At 52.0% G+C, this 12,460-nt stretch overlaps 1 protein-coding gene across 2 annotated transcripts in view; it reads right to left on the bottom strand.

Moving 5' to 3' along the window:
- The window catches only part of Parvb (parvin beta), a 79,716-nt gene that overhangs the window by 43,421 nt on the left and 23,835 nt on the right, over positions 1–12,460 (bottom strand). The gene's annotated exons all lie outside the window — the stretch shown is intronic.

Below are 12,460 nucleotides of genomic sequence, written 5' to 3'. Positions count from 1 at the left end.
CCAGCTCTGGAGAAAAGCCACCTCTGCCCTCCACAAGGACGTTAGCAAAGATGCTGATGTCCAGCTTTTTGAAAAAGGAGGCCCTCTAGTAAACTTGTAAACCCATGTTCAAGGCCACGTCATTCATAACAGCCAAAAGGTGGAAATAGCACAGATGTTCTTAGATTCAAAAGAAGAGAGAGAGAGAGAGAGAGAGGGGAGGAGGAGGAGGAGGAGGAGGAGGGAGGAGGAGGAGGAGGAGGAGGAGGAGAAGGAGAAGGAGAAGGAGAAGGAGAAGGAGAAGAAGAAGAAGAAGAAGAAGAAGAAGAAGAAGAAGAAGAAGAAGAAGAAGAAGAAGAAGAAGAAGAAGAAGAAGAAAGTGGGATGGCCTCACCCATTCGGAGCCCTAAATATGACTCAGTCACACACGGAAGGGCTCTTAACCACTGAGCCATCCCTCCAGTCCTCACAAACCATTTCCTAATTCCCCCAGTCCTCACCATGATTCTGTGAGGGAAGCCGACAACTGTAAAACCCTTCACGAATCAGTGACCGCCACGGGCGTGGACTCCCTTTGTGTCGCCTCCCAAAGACACACAGAGATCCATCCTCGGGCACCAGGCTCCTTTAGAAAACGGACCAAACCCCAGCAAATATTTGCACTGTTTAGTGAAATGGAGAGAGTCAGAAATAGGAAGAAAAGAAACCTTCCAGGGAAATTCACTGGCAGCCCAGTGACCAGGGTTTCCCAAATCCCATCCGGCTAACACTTCAGAGAAAAGCACCGAGGGTCCGCTACACCAAGGCTGTGCACAATGGTCAGGATGACAGTCAAAGCAGAATAGAAGACAGTTTTGGGGAGAATGAGGTCATCCAGGGAGGCTCCACCGAGTCATACAGGAGAATCACACCAAGGTGCCACCCCATGGCTCTGGACTGCAGAGATAGCTCAGTGGGTAAAGTGTAGAGACAGCATGAAGGCCCAAGACCAATCTCCAAAATGCACTGTTTTGTCACTAAAAAGTCAGGCACAGTGGCCCCTGTAATCCCAGTGCTGGGGAGGCAGAGACAGGTGGCTCCCTGGAACTCGCCAGCTAGCTAGCCTAATCCATCAGCCTCAGACCCAGCGAGAGATCCTGGCTCAACGAGCAAGGTGGACTGTTCCTGAGACACAACATGAAGTGGTATCACTGGCCTCCATGTGTACCTGCACATGCGTGAACACATAACCACAAATAAAATTTAAAGTGACAATAATAACAGCCAAGTCCCTAGAGTCACTACACACATCAGCCCCCTACCTAGGCATGGGGCATGAAGCCCAGGGCCTGGGGAAGAGAGACTGAGATTGTGACCCTGATTCCAAAATCTCAGAGCTGGGGGATGAGGGAGGGGGCACGGGGAATGCCATTATCAAAGTCCAGAAACTAGGTCACATAAAACAGAAATTTCCACACCGCCCTCGAACATCAAAAACAACACCAAACAGGGCCAGGGACTGGGTGACCTTTATAAACAAGAAGCACACACGCACGCACAGCCTGCCAGACTGTGATCCACATGCTCTCCCCGGGGTGGTCCTTCCTGTTCAAGGCCTTGGGGAAACACTCAAAGCCCAGGGAGAGTGCTGTGATCTTGGCCAAACCTGCCAAATCCCAGCTCAGACCTCACTCTACCACAGACTTGTGACATCAGGAAAGCCCCCTGCACTTCCCTACGCCTCAGTTTCCCACTGTAGCACGGGGTGGGAAGAGTCCCTGCTTCAGAGGTGTTGAGAGGAATGGAGAGGCCTGGGGCACTCGGCACCTGGCTCGGGTTGCCATAAGCTGGAGGGTTAACTGTGACTGAGGGTGGCACCTGAGGAGGCTCAGGAAAGTCACTACCATGGAAGAGCAAGGAGGAGGTACAGGTCCTTCATGCCAGGAGAATCACGAGAGACTCCCTGAAGGAGGCATCCAGTGAACCAGTCTTGAAAGAAGGCCAAACTCAAGAGCAGCTTTGGGAACCAGAGAGCAGTGGGTGGTGGGTGGGGCCCGGCTCAAGGGTCTATAGATACCAACATTGACCCAGCCTGAATCTTCCAGTTCTCACACTCTGTGTTGAGTAGTTTCCAGTGTTAACCCAATGGGCAGCCTCAGAGGACCCTCTAGTCTTCAGAGGATGGTGTTTGGAGAGCCCATGTCTTCCACTCCACTGGTGAACAGTCCACTGGGCTACTGGGTTTTAGTGAATCCCAGAAATACTGAGATTTTTAAAGTTATGGTCCAGTTGCCAAAAGGACACACACTTCAAAGATGTGAAATGCCACTGGCTGGGCACCAGCCGTGTACAGTTCCAGACCTGGGGTGGGTTTGTGAGAACACTGAGTCATAGGAGCCTGCCGGCCTGGCTCTCCCAAGCTTCCTCACTGTTCTGAGCTGAACACCCTGTTCACACAGCAATCCAGCAACCGGACATGAAGAATAGGTATCAACATGGTCCTTCTGGCCAGGAGCCCTCTTGCTGCACTGAATCTCCAGGTTTGTAGCGAGCTGGTTGTACAGAAATACCAGCTAAGGACTAAGAGGAAGAATCCAGAAAAAGAGGGAGATGGAGGACAGAGAGAAATGGTGTTGGAGGCCATAGAGGGATTGATGGAGTTCAGGGGAGGGTGGGGGGAGGAGGCAGGCAGAGAGGAGAGCAGAGAGTGACTGAGGCGAGCCTCTTATCTCCTCACTCCCTCTTCAGAGACCAGAGAAGGCTTAAAAAGCAAAAAGTTAGATGCAGGAATGCACACCTTTAATCCTGGCCTGGGGGAAGCAAGCGGAGGCAGGAGGGCCAGCTAAAGATCATTCACAGCCCATAGTGAGTTGGAGGCCAGCCTGGGCTACATGCGATTTGGTATCAAGTTTTTCTTAATTAAAACTTAAAATATAAAACAATCTGGGGTAGGGGGAGCCATCTCTCTTGACTTATAGTCTCAGAGGGAAGAAATGGCTCAAAAAGTTTCCCACCCCCAACCCCTCACCCCCCAACCCCTGCCATCAGCAAGCACCTCCTAAGAGTCAGCTCAGGTCAAGCCCACAGCCTTGATTTTATCTTTTTATCCTTTTCTTTGCGTGACTCCATTTATTTATTTATTTATAGCCAGACTCTTAAGAAAAAAGGTTTTTTGTTGTTTTCTTGGCAGCCATTTGTTTCCTTTTGACATTATTATGAACACACAGCTTTGAAAGCAGGCTGGCTGAAAAAACAAGCCTCCCTCAAGGTGGAGAAGTGCAAGCACATGCAGCCGCTCTCAGTTGCTCACCCCGAGACAGGGACACAGTACATCTTCTGGGAAAGTGGGGTGCCATCCCCTCACAGTGAGAGGAAGGGTCTGCAGGGACACAGAGGCCTAAAGGAACGGCTGAGGGTCGGGGGCTACCTGCAGAGCAACGGTGACTCCATCCTTTGACATCCACAGAGCAGCGACATCACACTGCCCACAGGGTCTTTCTGTACCATATATATAAATATATTTCCTGGTTTTCACAGAGAACAAAGGGTCATGGCAGGAAAATCTCAGCAAACACACTCTGAACCAGGATCAAAGAAAAATCTCACAAAAGGGGCCACGCCACACCTGCTACACATCAAAAGAAGAATCTGAAACCAGCAGCAAAACTGCCTCAATTTGGGGCACTTAACCAGCCCTCACAGGCTGGTACCCAGCAGTGCCCCGCACAGTCCTGCTCAAAGACAGAGCACTCTACGGAGTCTCAGAAGAGTGAAGGAGACAAAGAGCTCCTTGTCCGTCTCCCCCATCTCTTCTCCTAGCCAAGGGGATTCAGGGCCCTGTGCACCAGCAGCAGAGAACCCAGGACACCTCTGACAGACAAGCCGGGGAAACGGGTTTTCCATAAACTCTCTAACTGCAGAAGTTCTAATTCACCAGACACAAAGGGCTTCTCCAGAGCCGTTCCGAAAAGAAATCAACTTGGGCTGCACGTGAGGCTCTCCCAGCTCAGCCAAGCCAAGAGCTGACCCAAATAAGACCTAAGAGAGAAATGTCATCAGTCTGGGCCGCCGAGGCAGACTGCTGCCAGCGACCTTTCTGACATCCACAGACGTGCAAAAGGTGAGGGGTGGAATTCAAGTGGGAGAATTGTTTTGCTCCTGGCACGTGTACACACGAAGACCTTGATGTGCAAGGCTGGTCTGTGACAACAGAGCTCAGCACCAAACATGAGGACCACGTGCAGGATGGATGAGGCCACGCCCAGTGTGAAACGTGGTAAGGCTAGGGACCCCAGGGAGAGCTTGCTGCTTTGACCCCGATGCGGGAGAGACGGAATGGTGCTCAGACATCAGAGAAACATCCTCTTCACCATCCAGGCCCAACTGAGCCGCCGCTCGTGAGAGATGGGTTTGGCTTCCTCACACAGGCCGTGGCCGTGGGGACTGAGCACAGGATGTTCCAGGGTGTTAACTCGGTCATTTCTAAGAGCAGCTCTTTCCTGCGCTGTGCTGGCAAGGCCTGGGAATAGAATGGGACAGAGACTTGAACCATTGATTTATGGACTTGTTCTGCCGGGCCATAAGGTTCCATTCTACTTCTCAAGACACTAAAAATAAGTTCAGACGCTAAAAAAAGAGTGTGAGCATTTTAATAAGGTACAACGGAAAAGAGGCCATCAGCCCACATCAGGAACTACTGCTGAAGACGGCGTCCCATTGAGACTGTGGCAGGAAGAGCCCTAGAACCTCTGGATCCCGGGAAGGTTGTCGGAGGGTGGGGCCTGCCTCCACATGGCCAACTGCATACTCCAGCTTCAATAGCCAAGCTCGTACTGGCTCATGGCTAAGGAACCAGCGTGATGGAAGAGGAGGCACAGTAACACCCATGCTGAGTCTTTGAGACATACCTGACACTGGGACAATCTGGGTCTTTTGGTCCACTGACATTTTTAATAGAGGGGGTCCCATGGGACACAGCGATCTTCCCAGCACCTCAAGCTGGCCCTGTCACTGACCCAGGGTGGACAGCTCCAAAGTAAAGTTCACACTTCTTGGTACCCAAAGCTTTCTGATGAGGGGCTAACTTCTCACAAATCCAGCTGTGCCGGTCCTTTCCCACTCCTGTATCCGTTGGAGCCAGGGTCTGCCGGCCACACCTTCCCCACACTTGAGACACCCTGCTCTTACCGTAGATATGCCTAAGACATGCTCTCAGTGCGCCCACCCACCCTAGAAGGAGCTAGAGCCACTCCTCAAGATTCCCACAGTTCACCAGCCACGTGGCAACAACAAATGCTTAGCCTGAAACATACTTATCTCCCCGTGCCCAGAATCAGGTCTCAAATCATCACTGTGGTCATGCATCCAGGCCCCGAATGCTTACACAGAAGAGACACAGGAAGAAGAGGGCAAAGGATTTCACCCAGAGAAAGCTACCCGGAACAGAAACCGTAACCGTCAACCACAGTTCACCTCCGGGCCTCTTCGCTGGATGGAAAAGAGGCCTCCCATTAAGGCTCACGTCAGTCCAGCATTTGTGGGCCACCAAGAACCCAATTACAGCAATTCAGCCTCGACAAGGCAAGGGGAAGGACGCTGCCCTGAGATCAGGGGCAGACTGGGGCAACAGCTTTGGGCCACACTCAGCCTTCTCTGCTTTTATAGGAGGGCAGAGCAACCATTCATGTAGGTTTCCCAGAGACAGAGACCCCCAGGCCAGGCAGAATGCAACTGTCTCAGGAACTAGGTCTGATCACTGCACGATACCTGGTATCTGCGTGTGTGTGTGTGTGTGTGTGTGTGTGTGTGTGTGTGTGTGTGTGCTCCAAGCTGAAGCTTGGAGCTAGGGTTAAACAGACAATTCCCTCAGCCCCAAAACACAGTCTTTTTCTTCCCTTTTGTCCCCCGGGGTAATCAAAAAATGTTAGAACTACAGAAAAATGACTTGAATAGGAAGAAAGGTTTCCGGGTTCACAGTGAAATGTCAAGTTTACCATATAGGGCCCCCTGGGCAGGCTGAATCAGGAGCGGGAGGGCCAAGGCCGCCTAGCTCATAGAGAATATGGTCCTTGAAGGATGAAAAGCAGCCTAGCTGTCTCCCCACATGCAAAGCTTCATGGGCCAGCTTCTTCAACCCACCTTCTAAAGACGGAAGGGAGAATTCTGAAGGCTAACCCGCTGTCAGCCAGGCATGAGCTTCAGCTGGTACCCCCTGCTCTAACCCAACCCACTGTGCTCCACAGACACTGACCCACCCAGTCCTTCCTTCTACATAGACCTCTATCGCCTCCAGAATCCAGTCCACACCTGCCACAATGTCACGTGCCAACAGCTACCAGCCAGCAGCTGCCTCCCCTACCGAGCTCAGACCACGGTGCCTTTATTCAACCCAAGCATCCTCGCTGGGGCTACACATCCCACAGCTACCACTGGAAGTGCATCCAGAACTTTCCATCTGCCTGCGCCTGCCCAGAAGTCATCCCCCAGTACAGTCCGGACAGGAAACGGGAGGAAAGCCTCACAGAACATCCGTGAACACAGCAGCATCCTTCACCATAGGGGATAATGACAGGCAGGATCACGTGGCTGTCGTGACAACTGTCTGCTATGTAGAGAATGACTAAGAGCAAGATCGAGGTCCCCCTACCTCCTTCTCACTCCGTCACCAGCACCCAGGCTGGGCCACATTTGGAACACCTTAGACTCATTCACTCCACCTAAGCTCACCTGAACTGAATTATTCAACCTACATTCTGGAAGTCTCAGTTTCTGCCAATGCCAAGGGTGGAGGACCTCACTGAACAATGCTCAGGGGACTCAGAGATAGGGCCAAGGTCACTGATTCTCAAAGGACCCAGACCTCAAACATCCACCCTAAAGACCAGGCTGGATCTATTGGGAAGTCCCTGGATTCTTTACCCAAGCACCTGAGGTCTGGGGAGTGAGGTCTCCAGGAGATGCCCACCAGGCTTCTGGAATAAGCAAGATGAAGTATGGCCCATCCTGCCTGTAGCCAGCTCTATACACACACACACACACACACACACACACACACACACACACACCATGCTCTCCAAAGTCCCTGCAGAGGGCAGGGGTCCCATGTGAACAAGTGCTCCGCCTATGGGAGACTCAGGGCCACCTTGGTTCAAAAGGCTACAGTAACGTTAAAAGGGAGCCGCAGTCCAGCAGGAAAGGAAGTACAGAGGCACAGCTACAGGCTGGGGGGAGCAAGCAAGAGGCACAGGCCTCTGAAGAAGGTCAGGGACCTCTGGGACTGCCGCTACAGGTGCCCAGGTCACCACTAGGGTCAAACCCAGGGCCTCACACACGCTAGGCAAGTGAATTATGATTATGTTCCCAACCCTTATTTTCCAACCTGTCTTGGTTAGGGTTGTTGTTGCTATGATAAAAGGATTTGTTTGGTTTATGCTTCCACAACATAGTGCCTCCCTGAAGGAAGGCAGGACAGGAACTCACATAGGGCACGAGCTGATGCAGAGGCTGTGGAGGGTGCTGTTTACTGGTTTGCGTCTCACGACTGGCTTTCTTGTGGAACTCAGGACCACCAGCACAGGAGGGGCCCCACCCACAAAGGACTGGGCTCTCCCCCAGCAGACACTAATTAAGAAAACGCCCCACAGGCTTGCCTACTGACAGCCTGATCTCACGGAGACATTTTCTCAGTTGAGGTCCCCTCCTCTTAGATGACTATAGCTTGTGCCGAGTTGCCATAAAAAAAAAAAAAAAAAAAAACAAAAAAACAACAACAACAAAAAAAAAAACAGCCAGAACCATCCATGGCTCAGGATGTCCTGGAACTCTCAGTCTTCCTGCCTCAGCCTCCCAAGGGCTGGAATTACAGTATGTGACACCATGCCCAGTCAGGGTCACCATCTCCTCTGTCTAGTCCGAAGGACTTCAGCCTCTGCCTCGATTCCCAACCTCTGACAAACAGCTGAAGTCAGCCTCCTGCTGCCCAGAAGGGGTTCCCTGCTCACCATCCATTTTCTTGTCCATGACCCTCGGCTCAGGCGCCAGTGATCCTTGAATCTAAACTAGGGGCCTCAGCAGGCCTTCTGCTGCCTGCCGTGGAGTCCCTGATTTATGAAAGATGCCTTTGTTACATTTCTCCCAGCCAATCACACCTCTGTTTCGACAAAGCTTCAAAGTAATTTTAATCACTGGTTATGAAAACCTGTCTCTAACTAGAGAGAGAGAGAAGAAAGAGGAGAGAGAGAGAGAGAGAGAGAGAGAGAGAGAGAGAGAGAGAGAGAGAGAGAACGCAGAAGAAGTGGAAGAAAGAGAGGGGCAAAGCCCACAAGAAACTCATAACTATCAAAAGAGCAGAACCCAAATCTCCCTGCCTGTGGCGGAAACAATCGTGTCCCTCCGAGAAGGCTGCACCTGGTGATCACCAAGGCAAGGTGGGAATGAAATCCGCCCATCACCCGAAACAGCAGAACAAGTCTGGCCAAGCTCTACACAGATAGAGAAATGTGCTATGAAGCAAGAAAACAGAAACAGCAGCGGAAGGTTTAACTCCTCGGCAGAGCGGGTGAGGCAGGCTTCCCAACTGTGGAACTAGCATTAATTAATCTGATCGGTAATGTCCCCACATACTCAGGGAAGTCCAAATTGGTTCTGCTGAGAAAATAAGAAGATTAAATCATTAAGCCATTAACAACAACAACAAAAAAAGGGCTCTACAGTACACCTGCCATGGGAAACCCCCTACTGGGGCGCGAGCTGGAACGCTATGGGCATAGCACCCCCTAGCGGTCATCTGCACTATAGCTGTTTATTTTCTTTTGCTGAGGAAAAAAAAAAAAGTAACAGCCTGGACAAGCGGGGCGCTCAGAACTAGCACCGGACTCTGAAGCTTGGCTCCTACCAGACACTCAGGGTGCCTATGTGATGTTTCATCTAGCCCAGGCTAGGAACAGCCGGCTCCACCCGTCCACCGTGGATTCACACTTCAGCCCAGGCCTCTGAGGGGAGGATCCCAGAGTAGGAAGCAGGGCTAAAAGCATGTGTAAACACACTCCCTGCACTGTCTCTCCTCTGCCAGCTCCCTTTCTTCCCAGGCACTGACACTATTTGACACATCTGCGCCGAAGGTTTCATAGCCCTTCTGTAAAGGGCAGGCATGTCACCTGCTTGTCTCCTGACACACAGCATCCGCCTGAGAGCAGACAAACTGCTCAGAGAACATCTGGTTGGTCCCTGGCGAGTTCAGGAGCAAATGGGGCAGCATTGCACAGCCTCAAACAGTCTTCATATTGATTTGTATGGATTTTTCTCCCCATTTTTCTTTTTTAAAGAATATTAATACATAGTCAGGTCTAGCCTCAGGCTCACAATCCTCCTGCCTCGTCGGCCCAGATGCTGGGATTCCAGGTGTTCATCACTACACCTGACTTAGCATTCCTTCCTAGGGACTCTCACTAGAACTCACTGGGCCACTTTTCTCCTGCATCTCCTCCACCCACCCGAGACAGGGTTCCTCTGTGTAGCCTTGGCTGGAACTCACTCTGTAGACCAGGCTGGCCTCAAACTCATAGAGATTCACCCGCCTCTGCCTCCCGAGTACTGGGACTAAGCTACTGAGTCTTTCATAGCTGCATTGTGTGCCCCCTTTTGTGACAAACAAAGAAACAAAAAGGCCTTTGAATATGTACTGCGGTTAGCATGGGTAGTGTAAGTGGTTCCATGGAATTTCCAGGCAGAAGAAGAAGCTGTGAGCCTGGAGCAGAGACAGTCAGGAGATGCAGGGCTGATGGCTGGGGAGGTGGAGGGCCAACCCAGGCCCCTCCCTGAACAGGAAGAGAACAAAAGATGGATCCTCACTGAAGTTTCCAGAAGGCTAGAAGCCCTGTCCTAACCCTGACTGAAGACTCTCGGGGCTGTAAGGTGACAGACCCATGTTGTTCTAACCATGCAGGTTCTGGGGCTTTGTTGCCATGGCAACAACGGTAGCACACTGCTTTAATCCCAGCACTCAGGAGGCAGGAGGATTTCTGTGAGTTCAAGACCATCCTGGACTATACAGTGAATTCCAAGACAGCCAGGGCTATGTAGAGAGACACTGTCTCAAAAGAAAAAGAAAGAAAGAAAGAAAGGAAGGAAGAAAGAGAGAGAGGGGGGGAAGGAAGGAAGGAAGAAAGAAAGAAAGAAAGAAAGAAAGAAAGAAAGAAAGAAAGAAAGAGGGAGGGAGGAAGGGAAGGAAGGAGGGAGGAAGATAAAAAACCAAACAAGAAGGGTTAGCTCCTAGCATGCTTGCACAGCCCCATGTATTCTCTCACTGGCCACTCAAGAGCTATTGAAACTGAAAGACCTGGGTCACACAGCCAAAGGACATTAAGCAGAAAGGAAGAGCAGTTTGACCTCACCATGAATAACAGCACTGATCCTCGCAGCAAGGCAGCCACGGGTCATACTCCATGACACTAAGGCCAGGGGAGGTTAACCTCTAGAGAGCAGATCTCCCAAAACGCATTGATTTTTACTTGCAGACACCACAGGGTGGATCGGTAGCCACTTCCCCTGAGCTGGCTACTCAGAAGGCTTAGCCTGGCAGCCCCGGGGCTAAAAGGGAGACGGGACCAGGCTACCTCCAGCTTTTCGCTTGCCTGGCCATCTCACAGTTCACAGGAGCAGTCGGAGGTGTGCTAATTGCTTGCCCTTTCCAGCCACAGCTGTGCCCCATAAGCCCCCCCCCCCCACACCTCCTGAAGCCACCCCCCTGAACTCTAACGAACGCGAACACGGCAAGTATATCCTCTATCCTGCTGTCATTCCTCAGGCACTACGTCCTTGAGAGCTGCATGGGCATTTTCAAACCCACACACAGGCTGCCAGCTCCTTTGAGGCCCTGGAGGAGGTGGCCTTGCAGCTGTTTTGAAGGTGACTGTCCTGCCAAGAAGATGAGAGGGTTCCAGTCTTTCCTCTTCCTGTTTCTGGCAGGTGGGAGACAACCACGAAACACGCCCTTCCCTGTAAGGTCCTGGGACCAGCATGGGTGTCACAAGCCAGGGGCAGGGAGTGCTCTTCCAACATCCCCATCAGAAGGCTGCTACTTTTCCAGTTGGATGTCCCCAATCCAAAGGGATGAGGAAGATGCTGGGGGAGGGACCAGAGTCTTCAGGGCCAGCTTCATAGAGCAGGAAGCAGACCTCTATCCAAGCCTGCCACCCACTTCCTCTCTGTGTTGTCTGACGGCAGCAGGCTGGAAGGGTGTAGCCACTTGACGAGGGAGCAGCCATGTACCCAGGGAAGGCAGCAAAATGCTGATAACTATCATTTCGTCAGTTCAGAGGCCCTTTCCCCATCACAGCAGCCAGGGAGGGCACACACCTAAGAATGCTCTGGAAACTCGCTCGGCCTTGAGTCCAGTAAGAAAAAAGAGGGGAGAGAGGAAGGCAAGAGGAAGCAGAACCATGCTTCCCGCAGGGCTCTCCTTCCAAACACAGCTCCAGTCAGGCATGGCGGCACAAGCCTGTGATCCCAGCGCTCAGACAGGAGGATTTCCCAGAGGTAGAGGCCAGCCTGGCTACAGAATAAGACCGTGTCTCAAAGCAAGCCAAAAGGGGGGAGGGGGGAGTGAGAGGGCTCAGTGGGTACAGGAGCTTGCTGCCAAGCCTGACCACCTGGGTTCGATTCCCGGGACCCAAATGGCAGAAGGCAAGAACTGACTTCCACACAGCTTGTCCTCTGACTTACCACACACACTGCGGCACATGCATGCACAGATGCACACACAAATAAATGTGTGATAATTTTTAAAAAGAATTGAATCTTGGGGAGGAGAAACGCCTTAGCTCAAAGCGGCCTCCTCCTAGAAGGCCCACTACGCTGACTCCTCTCTTAGCCCACAGGAGTTCAGCACAGGCCCCTGCAGCAAGGACACCAAGGTGAGAAGGATGTGACGCACTACTCCAGAGACAGGAGCAAAGACAGTGGGGAGAGTGCTACGGAGCCGTGGGAACCGTTGGCCTCTGCACGCCCCCGGGACTGCAATACAATCCCCTCGCTGCTAGAGCCTGGGTCCCTCCCCTAACAGCCTCATAGGCCTTCTCCTCTCTCTCAGCAGCTGTTCATCTACAGGAAAACATCCAGCCGGCACCCGGGTGGGACTGTGTCTCAAAGCCAATAGAACAGGTGGGGGGTGATGAACAAGTTATGGGGGGAGGGGAAGCTTCCTCGTTCTACTTCAGCAAGTCCCATATGGCTCAGAGGAATAGGCACCTGACACCTAAGTTCCAATGTCAGAACCCCCATGGTAGGAGAAGAGAACCAATGCTCGCAAGCTGTCCTCTGGCCTCCACATGTGTATCACGTCACATGCACACACGCACGCACACACACTAACAAATAAGGGCCGAGCACCAGCATTCACTTCTCTCTGCTCCCTGACTGTGGACACCTTCCTGCCATTATGGACTGACCCCTCGAAATAACCCTTCCTTCAGTGGTCCTTGTCAGGGTCCTTTAGTAGCATCGA

Source organism: Myodes glareolus, chromosome 19 (assembly GCF_982192425.1).
Source record: "Myodes glareolus chromosome 19, mMyoGla1.1, whole genome shotgun sequence".
Taxonomy (NCBI): domain Eukaryota; kingdom Metazoa; phylum Chordata; class Mammalia; order Rodentia; family Cricetidae; genus Myodes; species Myodes glareolus.
Note: the sequence above shows the minus strand (reverse complement) of the source record. Positions and strands in the feature narration are given on the sequence as shown.